Here is a 13,008-nt window from a genome sequence, read left to right as displayed (position 1 = left end):
AGGTTGCTTTGTACGGCATTTGAATGTTTTATGTATATATATGTATGGATGAGACCAATATTTAGAGCACAAAAAAGCTATTGAATTAACACATTTTAATCACTAATGTAATATCTTTCATATGATATCTGGGTCATTGAATTATTAACACATTTTAATCACGAATGTAATTACTCTCTTTGATCGTTATGACAAAAACAGTACATTATGAAGACAGGCTAAAACTGCTTCTCCAATAGAAAACCCCGATCACATTTGTCATGTCATGGCGACGTCGACTAGCAAAGACGTCAAATCAAAGGCATTCCTTCGATATAAAGTTGTTTTTGACGAAAATTAAAACGTGTCAGTTTGTAAATTTCATGAATGTTGAGTAATAACATATTCAACCACTTAAAACATTGGTTCGATTATTGATTGTACCTTTAGATTTGGAGAAAATTAACAACTAAGGAATCATTTTTCACTTTTCTCATTGACTTCTCAAACCCCAAACTCCATCCTGGTCTGTTTTGCAAGCGTTACCGGAAGTCTCGCGATGCGTCTTTTTTTATGTATTTATTATATATTTTTTATTAACAGCAAATCAATACAAAAAGTACATGAGGGAATACAAGTATATATATATATATTATATACAATGGACAATCGAGCTAGGGGGTACAATATCACATTACAATTACACAAGGACCTTAAGGGACATACGTACACTAATAAATCTAACCTCTTTTTTGTTAGTAGAGTATTTAATTGTCTTAAAATACAGTTCAATTTCTTTTTGTGGGGAAGAAAATGTTTTTTGTTTGTTTGTAAATGTACATTTGTGTTTATGAAATTTGGCCAAAAGAATAATGAAATGATTTACATAAAAATGTTTCAGCTTATTTCTACCATATGTAAAGAATCCAAGCAGTACATCTCTCCACAATAGTGTAAAATCTTCATAAATGTGTTCAATTATAAATCTACTGATGTCTTGCCACAGTTTTCTTACATTAATAAAATGACAAAAAAGATGTAACACTGTTTCTGGGTGGTCATTACAAAGGAGCAATTTGAGTTGATGTTTTCCTTAAACTTCTTCATATAGTGGTTGGCAGGTTAATATTTATGAATAATTTTAAAAGAAACTTCCTTAATTTTGTTAACAAGTAGGTACGTGTGTGGCAACATCCAAACTTTTTTCCAACATATATGATCAATAAATCCATTCCAATAAGGCATGACATAAGGTATACAACATCCTGCTGAAACAAGGTTCGTATCGATCTGTTGTTGAATGGACCATAAGAGAAACAAATCTTTCCTACTGATGAGTCAACAGGGTCAATAGAAGGTAGGCTCTGAGGGCCAGGTCTTGACACGTTTCTGAATAACAGAGCAACACCTGAGGGAATGGCATCTAAACAATTGCAGGTGTTACAGGGACCTTGTAAAGTGATAAGAATTCCTTATAACTGAGTAAAAGACCAAACTCCATCCTGGTCTGTTTGGTCTGTTTTGCAAGCGTTCTGGCATCTAAACAATTGCAGGTGTTACAGGGACCTTGTAAAGTGATAAGAATTCCTTATAACTGAGTAAAAGACCAAACTCCATCCTGGTCTGTTTGGTCTGTTTTGCAAGCGTTCTGGAATTCTCGCGATGCGCCTCTAGGTTTATAAACGCCGTGGCTATGACGTCTGGGTCCGAAAATGGTCTGCATAGCTAGTTGTTGTAATATATTTATAATATTGTAACGACCCTGGGTTTATAAGCGCGGAAATCGACTCTGCGGACTGCCGCATGAGCATGCTTTTGCGCGCCGGACCTCGGGCTCGAAGGTCGAGGATTCGAGACCTGCTCCCCGCTGTTTCATTACACTGGTGTCAGAAGTGATCGGACCTTGCATCCACGACAGTGCGTGTGCTTGGCTGGTGAGCGCGTTCCTGTAAGACGTAGAGTCGCAAGCTAGCGCGAGGACGCGCTCTCTGAAAGGAGGGAGTAGTGTTACGACCCTGGGTTTATAAGCGCGGAAATCGACTCTGCCGCATGAACATTCTTTTGCGGCACAGTCGATAGCGCGCCGGACCTAGGGCTCGAAGGTCAAGGGTTCGAGACCTGCTCCCTGCTGTTTCATTACAATATAAAAAGAAAACATGAGCTGACGCACACCCAGAATAATAGTTTGTGTGGAGGTGCTGACAAACGGCGAATAAACTATAAACTATCAAGACAAATAATGTCGCACACGCCATGTATAATCTCCCAGCAATTTAATGGGTATTTACCAACGTTTCGACATCACTGTGCCTGAAATACCCATTAAATTGCTGGGATATTATACATGGAATGTGTGACTTTCTTTATTTTGATAGTTTATAGTTTATTCGCCGTTAGTCAGCATCACACAAACTATTATTCTGGGTGTGCGTCAGCTCGTTTTTTTTTTATGTAATATATTTCTAAGACAGCAGAGGGGGACAGAATGCACATCAACACTATGACTAAATAAACAGACCATATCAACCGAGCACAGAGCTCATCATCCGTACACGTTCTGCTATAATAGTAATAAAAAAACATTATCTGCTGTAATTTGCACTCACTGCAGGCATTGCAATGCTCACTTTAGGAATGATTAACGAGAGCAGGTCCATAGGGTGACTACAGGGTGTGAGACGACTGACTCATACTTCACGTTTAACGGCCATGTCAACTGCAAGATAGTATATGTGAAGGAGATCCTTTTTTTAGGCCTATACACAACATAGACCTACACCAAACAGCTGGTCAGGCCATTATGGTACAGACTTCCCACTCAATCCAGGTCTCTGCAGATTTACCTTTTCTTTAAAATGAACATTTATTTGCCTTTGATATTTTATCTTGGCAAGGTTGGGGAGTGACTGTTTACATAATCAGTTACATTTAAACCTATTACAGAAAACTGTAACTAATCAGTTTTGTTACCAGCAAACATATTGTATTCAGATTACAGATACTTTTGAAAAACTAGATGATTACTTCTTGAATTAATTTCAAATTCAGAAAGGAATGTAGGCTATATAATACATTTATGTAGGCTATATAAGGAATTGAATTGGGTGCTATTTTTCGGCCCCTAGGTTTGTCAGTGTGGTGCTACAGTGAAAAAATATGTCAAAATTCCCTGCAAAGACTGGGGAGCTAAAGCCGCTGAACAGCTGGATACAAGGGCTTTATACAGGGCAGCGAGAGGGGAACCCTACAACCCTCCTCACACCTGTTGCCTTTACCAGCTGAGGCCACTAGCTGAGCCAAGCCAGGCCTAGAGTTTGGTTTGTCCCCAACGGTGGGGCTGGAGGCAGGGACAGGAGCTGTCACTGCCAGAGATGGGGGCTGGGATTGACAGTTGCCTCTTGTTGGATTAGGTTGCAGTTGAACCCCAGTTGGCCACCTCAGACAGTGAGGACTCTCTTTGTCAGGCTGGTGCCTCCAGGCTGTTTGTGGATGTGCTGTGTATTTGCTTGTCGCTCCCAGGAAGAAGAAAAAAGTATCTGCAAGATTCCACTTTGTCTTCAGAACATTTCTGTTAACTGCTTTGGGTCTTTGTGGAACTCTGCATTATGACTGTGTGGTTGACATGAATGTTCTGAATTTCTGAAGAAACTGTAGAATACACTTTTAGGGCTAGTGTAACAGTATAACTTTAGACCGTCCCCTCGCCCAAACCAGGGACCCTCTGCACACATCAACAACAGTCACCCACGAAGCATCGTTACTCATCGCTCCACAAAAGCCGCGGCCCTTGCAGAGCAAGGGGAACTACTACTTCAAGGTCTCAGAGCAAGTGACGTCACCAATTGAAACACTATTTAGTGCGCACCACCACTAACTAAGCTAGCGTTTCACATCCGTTACACTAGGATTGTGCTTTGTCTAAGTTTTGGCTCCGTGGTGAATGTACTTACTTAGTCTTGGGTACACCACTGAATCTTCTATTTTTATAGATCTCTTCTTGTCTATGACATGCTAATCATTAACGCAAACAGCAGAGACACAGTTATTAAGGATGAGCTGTAAGTCTAATCAGAAAGATGGGTTGTATATTCAGTCTTATTAAGTTCAATCTTCTTACCTCAAGACAGTGGATCGCCACACTATGATTCAGGGGCTTTCAGCTCCAATCCAAGAGGGACACAATGCTGGATCCTACTGTCCTCCTATCGTCATTTGATATGGAATGAAGTGCCAGGTGACATGGTAATCTTGCACATCATGAATTAGTTAGTTATGTTGATCTAGGCCTAAAAAGTGTTTAGTAGAGTGAACCAGCATACATTGTGGCCTTTGAGTGAGGACAAGACTTGAAGGCCCCCTATAGCCTGGTCATTGCTGTTTAGAAATGAATGAGACTAGGTGTTGTTGATGATACATTTCCCCTACAGGACAACCCCCTTTAGCTGGCAGTGCCCAGCACATGGATGATCGGTCAAGGCTATACTCCGAGATTTTATTTCAAGTGCCAGACCAGATGAGGCAAACAGATGGTTCTGTCATTTTCCAAATATATGTAAAAACAGGCTGGACAACTATGAAGCCATTTGACCAGCTGACAGGAGACTAATCTTTGCCACCAGGAGAAGGCAAACTTTTTAAAGTCTGTTAACCCATTCAACACTAAGTCCATAAAACACTTCCTTTGTCCAATATCAATCAGTGCAACTGTTATGTCAGCTGGAATGCATGATTAAAATAGACATTGGTTAAAGGGAATTGTTATTTCATGTTGCCTCACTTTAGTTTGGTGTAGGGAATCTGCAGAATCTTCAACAGTTTTTTTGTGAATGTCTTTTTATGCTTCATGCAGTTCCTGACAGCTGGACAGAGCAAGATGTCTGAGACAAACATGAACAGTTGCTATGGCAACCATATTGTCCATGTTCCTATACTGTAGTGTTATTGTAAGGCAGCATGTCAGATGTTTGCACATTTATGTCTTTGCCTTTCATTGGTGTATCTGCAGTGGTGTATGAGGAGATACGTTGAGTTGATGTCAATGACATCATGCAGAAAGAGTGGGCTTCGAGCTTTATGACATCATGCAGAAAGAGTGGGCTTCGAGCTTTATGACATCATGCAGAAAGAGTGGGCTTCGAGCTTTATGACATCATGCAGAAAGAGTGGGCTTCGAGCTTTATGACATCATGCAGAAAGAGTGGGCTTCGAGCTTTATGACATCATGCAGAAAGAGTGGGCTTCGAGCTTTATGACATCATGCAGAAAGAGTGGGCTTCGAGCTTTATTTTGTTTTGTTCCCTGAGACCATGTCCAAAACAAGCCCAATTGCAAGCCCACCTGTTTCTTTAGGAGAGAATACCATTTCAGAGTATTTCCAACCCCTGAAACCGTTCTTTCCCTGCAGTGCAACTATATTGATAGTTGTCAATATAACTCATTTGAGCAGTTTCCATTATGTACACTGAATTCCAAATCAGGAACCATCGACAACAGCATGTTCTATAGAAGGACCTTTTGAGAAAGAAGAAGGCAGTTTCCTTGGTAACTTGCATATCAATGATCCCTCCTCCAATGAATACCTTGGAGGAAAATACAGTTGGTGACCATCAACACATTTGTGGATTATTGTACAGTATGACCCGAAGAAGACAACACACATTATTTTACACAACAATTTCCTCTTTAGTTATTGCTTTACCGGTGAAGTTTTATTTAAAAAAATAAGTGTCAACATTTTGCTGGAATTTAGAAATATAAAAAGTATGAACATCTCTATAACATGTCACAGTTGTAAACCAAGAAAGAAATCAGCCAAACATTCACAACTGTACTGAACAAACATGAGAATGGATTTGGAGAACAAGTGACTAATAGTCCCATTGGAATAGAAAGAGATTATAAATATTATGAAACACCTTTAGACAAGCTTCGGAAATATTTTTCTTCTCTATGTATAATCTTTGAACGCATATCAGTATGGACAATTTAGAATTTAATGACGTTTCTGTATTACTTGTCTTGAAGCATATGACTTTAAACAGGCACCTACATTGCAATTTCGTCTGCCATTCATTTGAATGATAAAACAGTTTATGAGAATAAGAATCTAATGTTATTTTGGGAGGAAAATATTTTTGTCTTGACCACTGCATCTCTAAATCCTACGCATGAGTGGCCCTGTTGCCCATTATATACATGTTGACAGCTGCCACATAGTGAACGCGCTTTTCATTGGGCGCGCGCAGCTCGACTATCGATTCGTCTAGTCTAGCTCAATGCCATCAACTCATTTTCACACAGCCTGGGCTAGACAGAGCAGAGGGACGTGTTGGAGACAGACGGAACGGGAAGATCTTTCGGGAAATAGGGCTAACGTACGCCCTTTCAGAGATGGGCTTTCTCGCCCAAAGAGGCAAGAGAATAACTTGAACTGCATAGTTACATCCTGGGCTAAATTGGTGTCATTGAACCTTTATATGCTCAAGTTATTTGAAGTTTAAAATGTGGGAGATGGGGGTGTTGTCGAGAGCGAGGTCTCCCCTCCTGTTGTCCAGGACAAGATGGCAGCAGTGCAGGCTAACTCTGCATGGTATGGGTATATAGCTAAGTCCACAACATGTTCAGAGAAGCCCTGGATTCTACGTATTGGTACTCTATAAGAAGGTAAGCAGTCAGTTCTATTATCTTTGATGTTATTTGGAAGGATAAACATGTAGCAAAAATATTTGGCACATTTTTACCATTACAATTATTAGTTGTATCTACCGTTAGCTATATAAAAACATGAAGGCAAGCCAGCTAGGAAGCTATAGTAGGTTGTATTTCTGGCGTACGCTGTGAATTTGATTTGTCTGTTATAGTTAGTGCTTTTTTTTGTTAGTTGCGGTAGCTATTTAGAAGTTTGTCGACAGGAAGCCCATCCAACGGTACTAGTTAACTGTTGGCTAGCAAGTAAGTGTTGACATGTTCATCAATGTAAAATTAGCCTATAGCTCCAATACTTGTCAGAATATTGACAAGTTCACCATTTGGCAATACCTGTAACGTTTACATATCATTTGAATACCGTAGTAGCTAGCTAGTTAAATCACATCAGGTGTTATTGAAACAGGTCTGTCTCTCTGTGTGAGATTAGGCTAACAATGCATCGTCAAGGTGTTTTTCTAATACAGCCAGTTGGTTTCAGACAGTCAGCTATCTAGTTTCACCCACAGCAACCCCCTCATTAACGTCACCAGCCTTTTGCTGTTTCCAAGCACGGAATTATCTCATGCAGAAGTAGTCAACAGGGTATCGTCTGCCATTTAAGAACAGAGCAGATCAGGGACCAATTTATATTCACTGTCACTGGGAAAATCCGAGGTTGAAATAGATGTGTGTGGGATTAGCATACATGGTAAATTGCAGTTATTTCCTCACTCAGTTTGTTCCCCCTCCTCCAACCCTCTCCTGTACCCGGCTCTATGCCACCTTCAAAACAACCAACCCACTCCTGTACCCGGCTCTATGCCACCTTCAAAACAACCAACCCTCTTCCCCCAAAAACATCCTGATAGACGTTTCTTGATCCTGTGTTGACACACATTCTGAAAAATGACCACTTTAATGACCATTCTTGTTTCATGGCCTAGCATTCTTCTGCCTACTTTACATTGATCCTGCCAGTCTGACATCTTTATCTGTTCTTGCCTCAGTCTGACGTTTAAACTCACCACCACTCACCTTGTAAAAACACAAACATCTCGGTTGAAGGGGCTCTGCTCTGTGACTTCCTTGCCAGCACTTTATTTGTGCTAAGAGAGAAACTAATGAAGGCACTAAACCTAGGCCTGTTGGTAGTGTAAGAGGCATTGGGTGGAGGCTGAATGCTCTTGGCATGGTTTGAGCCAGCCAACCTTTTCTGGGGAGAGTGATAGCTTGAGAGTTTGGACAGGGTGCCCGAACAGTCTTCTTGTCTCTGAGTGAAGTGTTCTCACAATGTGCTATTTCATGCAACAACAAGAGCTAATGAATACCCAGATTAATCATTTAAGGTGATTAGCGTGTTTGGCAACATTAGTCGTTGCTATAAGCCCTGCTGACACATACTTACTCTACCCCCTACTGCGTGCCCCCCAATAAGTCCAAATCAGATGTTTCTTTATTGCATTCATCTGAAAGCAGGGCAGGAGTGGATGCACAACTATCGGGAGAGTGAGAAGGGGATGATGCCTTGCTCACCATCTCGTGGTCTCCTGATTTGAAGCAGCATACTTGATTAAGTTGTGGTACTCGTGATCTTGCGTTGAGTGTGCTTGTTCAACCCCGCTCCTCTATCCTCCCCTTGGGCATTAATGCATGAAGGCTGTTGTTTTTTTACCCTGAGCTCATTCTGGTATGAAGTCAAACAGTGGCTTAAGGAAGTAGACACATGGTGTGGACACAAGGCAGCCTGTGTCTTCAAATCAACATTTATTGGTCGCGTACGCAGATTTGCAGATGTTATCGCAGTCCAATGCTTGTTTCTAGCTCCAACAGGGCAGTAATACCTAGCAATAAAAAATAAACAATACACACACACTCCAGAAAAATGAAGAAATACTAGAATGAGAAATGTCAGAGCACGGGAATATAATATATAGGCCTATACATATTATGGATGGATAGATAGTTCTAGTGTTTTTAGACCCCTTGACTTTTTCCACATTTTGTTATTATAGCCTTATTCTAAAATGGATTAAATTGTTTTTTTTCACCTTCAACTCTACACACAATGCTCCATAATGACAAGGCAACACGTTTTTTTTTTAGACATAAATAAATGACTGAAATATCACATTTAAGTATTCAGACTCTTTAATCAGTACTTCGTTGAAGCGCCTTTGGCAGCGATTACAGTCTCAAGTCTTGTTGGGTATGACGCTACAAGCTTGGTCAGAGAGACCATCGGGTTCTTGTGACCTCCCTGACCAAAGCCCTTCTCCCTGGGTTGCCAGCTCTAAGAAGAGTCTTGGTGGTTCCAAACTTCTTCCATTTAAGAATGATGGAGGCCACTGTGTTCTTGTATGCAGCATTGAAGGTACCCATTTTTTTTGGTACCCTGCCCCAGATCTCCGAGACAGGATTGCGACTGTCTCTGAGCTCTACGAACAATTCCTTCAACCTCATGGTTTGGTTTTTGCTTTGAAATGCACTGTCATCTCTGGGTCCTTATATAGACAGGGATGTGCCTTCATGTCCAATCAATTGACTTTACCACAGGTGGACTCCAATCAAGTTGTAGAAACATCTCAAGGATGATCAATGGAAACAGGATGCACCTGAGCTCAAATTCAAGTCTCATAGCAAAGGGTCTGAATACCTATGTAAAGGTATTTCTGTTTTTTATTTTTAGTAAATTAGCACACAAAAAAACATTTTGCTTTGTCATTATGGGGTGTTGTGTGTAGATTGAGGGGGAAAATGAAATGTAATACATTTTAGAATAAGGCTGTAACGTAACAAAATGTGGAAAAGGGAAGGGGTCTGAATACTTTCCGAAGAGTGTGTGTGTGGACAGTATATGAATAAAAGGTGTGTATAGTAGTAGTTATATAGGATGATCCATTACTAGAATACAGTATATACATTTAAAGTAAGTAAACATTTATTAAAATGACCAGTATTCAATGACTCTATGTACATAGGGCAGCAGTCTCTAATGTGCAAGCTAGAGTAACAGGTGGTCGTCACTGTTCTAGCCAGCTAAGGTTTAGGGTCGGGTACTGGCTCGTGGTGACTGTTTAACAGTCTAATGGCCTGCAGATAGAATGGGGATTCTCATGAAACCGGTTTTAAACATGTCTGTAGGCAATTGAGTTACAAAACCACGATGCATCTGCAAAAATCAACTATCATTCTCAGGATTAAGATGCCTAGTTTTTGACAATGTGTCTTTTTAAATACATTTGTACTTTTTCGCCTGAATTTTGTACATTTTCACGCCAAATTATCATTACTGAAGATGCGTACGGATAACATTTTTGGTCAATTTTTTACAATTTTATTTTAGAAAAATCTAATTTATGTAAATAAACAATGTTTTGCTGTAAATCATAAATTGTATACTAATTCAAGTTGACATTAAACTATAACAATTATTACGTACAAACACAGTGGACATGTCTCATTACGTAACACTTTTTGAAGTTCCTGTTAAAAATTCCAATCAGTTTTTAAATAAATGTTTATTCACCCATGATGCATCATCTAGAGGAGTATTAGAAGTGAAGTTAATTCATTTGCTTATATTCCTCCAGAATAGTTTTTATTCTCAAACACCCCACTTGGCTTTCTCATTACCGAAATGGCTAAAAAGCTCAATTTGGTGAGGTCAAATAAATTTGTTATTTATTTTTTAAATATTTGTATTTTCAGTGTTTCAGGCCTTTTTTATTTTATTTTAAATTTTACCCCTTTTTCTCCCCAATTTTGTGGTATCCAATTGTTTAGTAGCTACTATCTTGTCTCATCGCTACAACTCCCGTACGGGCTCGGGAGAGACGAAGGTTGAAAGTCATGCGTCCTCCGATACACAACCCAACCAAGCCACACTGCTTCTTAACACAGCGCGAAGCCAGCCGCACCAATGTGTCGGAGGAAGTGCGAAGTGACCATTTCAGGTTGTCAGTGATGTGCACTCAGAGAAATTTAAAACTTTTGACCCTCTCCGTTTATGTGGATGGAGGCGTGTTCTCACTACTGTCTCCTGTAGTTCATGATCAGCTGCTTAGTTGTTGAGGTAGAGGTTTATTTTCCTGGCACCACTCTGCCAGAGTTCTCACATCCTCCCTGTAGGCTCTCATCGTTGTTGGTAATCAGGTCTACCACTGTTGTGTCGCCAGCAAACTTGATGATTGAGTTGGGGATGTGCGTGACCACGCTGTCATGAGTAAAGCAGGAGGCTGAGCGTGTTGAGGATCAGCCTGGCGGAGGTGTTGTTGCCTACCTTCACCACTTGGAGTCGGCCTGTCAGGAAATCCAGGACCCAGTTGCACACGGAGAGGTTCAGACCCAGGGCTCTGAGCTTAGTGATGAGCTTGGAGGGTACTATGGTGTTAAAGGCTGAGCTGTAGTCGATGAACAGAATCCTTACATAGGTATTTCTCTTGTCCAGGTGGGATAGGGCAGTGTGCAGAGCAACAGCGATTGTGTCGTTTGTTGAGGCAAAATGTGAATTGTAGTGGGTCTAAGGTGACTGGTGAGGTGGTATGTGAATTGTAATGGGTCTAAGGTGGCTGGTGAGGTGGAGGTGGTATGTGAATTGTAATGGGTCTAAGGTGGCTGGTGAGGTGGAGGTCATATGGTCCTTAATGCATACAGAAGCTCCACACCCATCAGTGTCAACATAAGCTGCTGTAGGTTGAGTGTTTGACTGTTCTCTCCCGTTGAGGCAGATTTATACTGGTCCAGTGTGTCACCGCCCTGTATTGACCTGCCCTGCACTCAATTTGTTGGTCTCCCTTGTCTCTAAGTGAGGCATGCTGTACTCAGTTTGTTGGTCTCCCTTGTCTCTAAGTGAGGCATGCTGTACGCAGTCTGTTGGTCTCCCTTGTCTCTAAGTGAGGCATGCTGTATACAGTCTGTTGGTCTCCCTTGTCTCTAAGTGAGGCACGCTGTACACAGTTTGTTGGTCTCCCTTGTCTCTAAGTGAGGCACGCTGTACACAGTTTGTTGGTCTCCCTTGTCTCTAAGTGAGGCATGCTGTATACAGTTTGTTGGTCTCCCTTGTCTCTAAGTGAGGCATGCTGTATACAGTTTGTTGCACATCAGCGTTTGTTTATCCATTAGCGTTTATCAGCCAGTAGTAGTACATTTTGGAAGGGACTTACTGCTGTGTTTGTGCCACGTGACCACTCAAAACACGCCACGTCATTCTGCTGTGACTGTTGAATGTGACTGTCCATGCGATTGGATAAAGGCCTCTATGTTCTGGAGCACGGGACCTCATGATGCTTTATCTGGGCCCTTAAGGCTGTCTGTTTTAGCAGTCCTCCACTCACAAGACAAGCCCATATGACCATAGTCTTTGAAGAGGCATAGGGCACATGTTGCCCAGACCCTTAGTGGTTCACTTCTAATTACTGAAGAGAGACAGAGTTTGAAAGTCTAGTAGTCCACTCAGACATTTATTTTAAATTCAAATGCAATACTTAAATTCTAATTTAAATTCAAAGAGGATAGATAACCCAACTGTGACTGATGGGCCTAAATAACCCAACTGTGACGGATGGGCCTAAATAACCCAACTGTGACGGATGGGCCTAAATAACCCAACTGTGACGGATGGGCCTAAATAACCCAACTGTGACGGATGGGCCTAAATAACCCAACTGTGACGGATGGGCCTAAATAACCCAACTGTGACGGATGGGCCTAAATAACCCAACTGTGACGGATGGGCCTAAATAACCCAACTGTGACGGATGGGCCTAAATAACCCAACTGTGACTGATGGGCCTAAATAACCCAACTGTGACTGATGGGCCTCAATAACCCAACAACTGTGACTGATGGGCCTCAATAACCCAACAACTGTGACTGATGGGCCTCAATAACCCAACAACTGTGACTGATGGGCCTCAATAACCCAACAACTGTGACTGATGGGCCTAAATAACCCAACAACTGTGACTGATGGGCCTAAATAACCCAACAACTGTGACTGATGGGCCTAAATAACCCAACAACTGTGACTGATGGGCCTAAATAACCCAACAACTGTGACTGATGGGCCAGGGATATATTCTGGGAAGGTATCTGGGTGTCGTTCTCTAGTCACTCAGGGTTGAGATGCTGGACAGTTGTTGATGGACTATCCCCTGAGAGCATTTTCAGCTGAAATGTTCCTCCAGTCTTTTATGAGAGGAATTCTCTGAGACTCCTGCACTGTTTCTTTGCTTTCAGGCCCAGTATCTTATCTCCTTGATCCTGACAAGATGCCTAAAGCCCGAAGGCCTTTACTAATGAAACATCTCTTTATATTGTTTTTTATTGCTTACCACATATAGA

The sequence above is a fragment of the Oncorhynchus kisutch genome, unplaced genomic scaffold (genome assembly GCF_002021735.2).
Source record: "Oncorhynchus kisutch isolate 150728-3 unplaced genomic scaffold, Okis_V2 Okis03b-Okis08b_hom, whole genome shotgun sequence".
Taxonomy (NCBI): Eukaryota; Metazoa; Chordata; class Actinopteri; order Salmoniformes; family Salmonidae; genus Oncorhynchus; species Oncorhynchus kisutch.
This window is presented reverse-complemented; position numbering follows the sequence as displayed.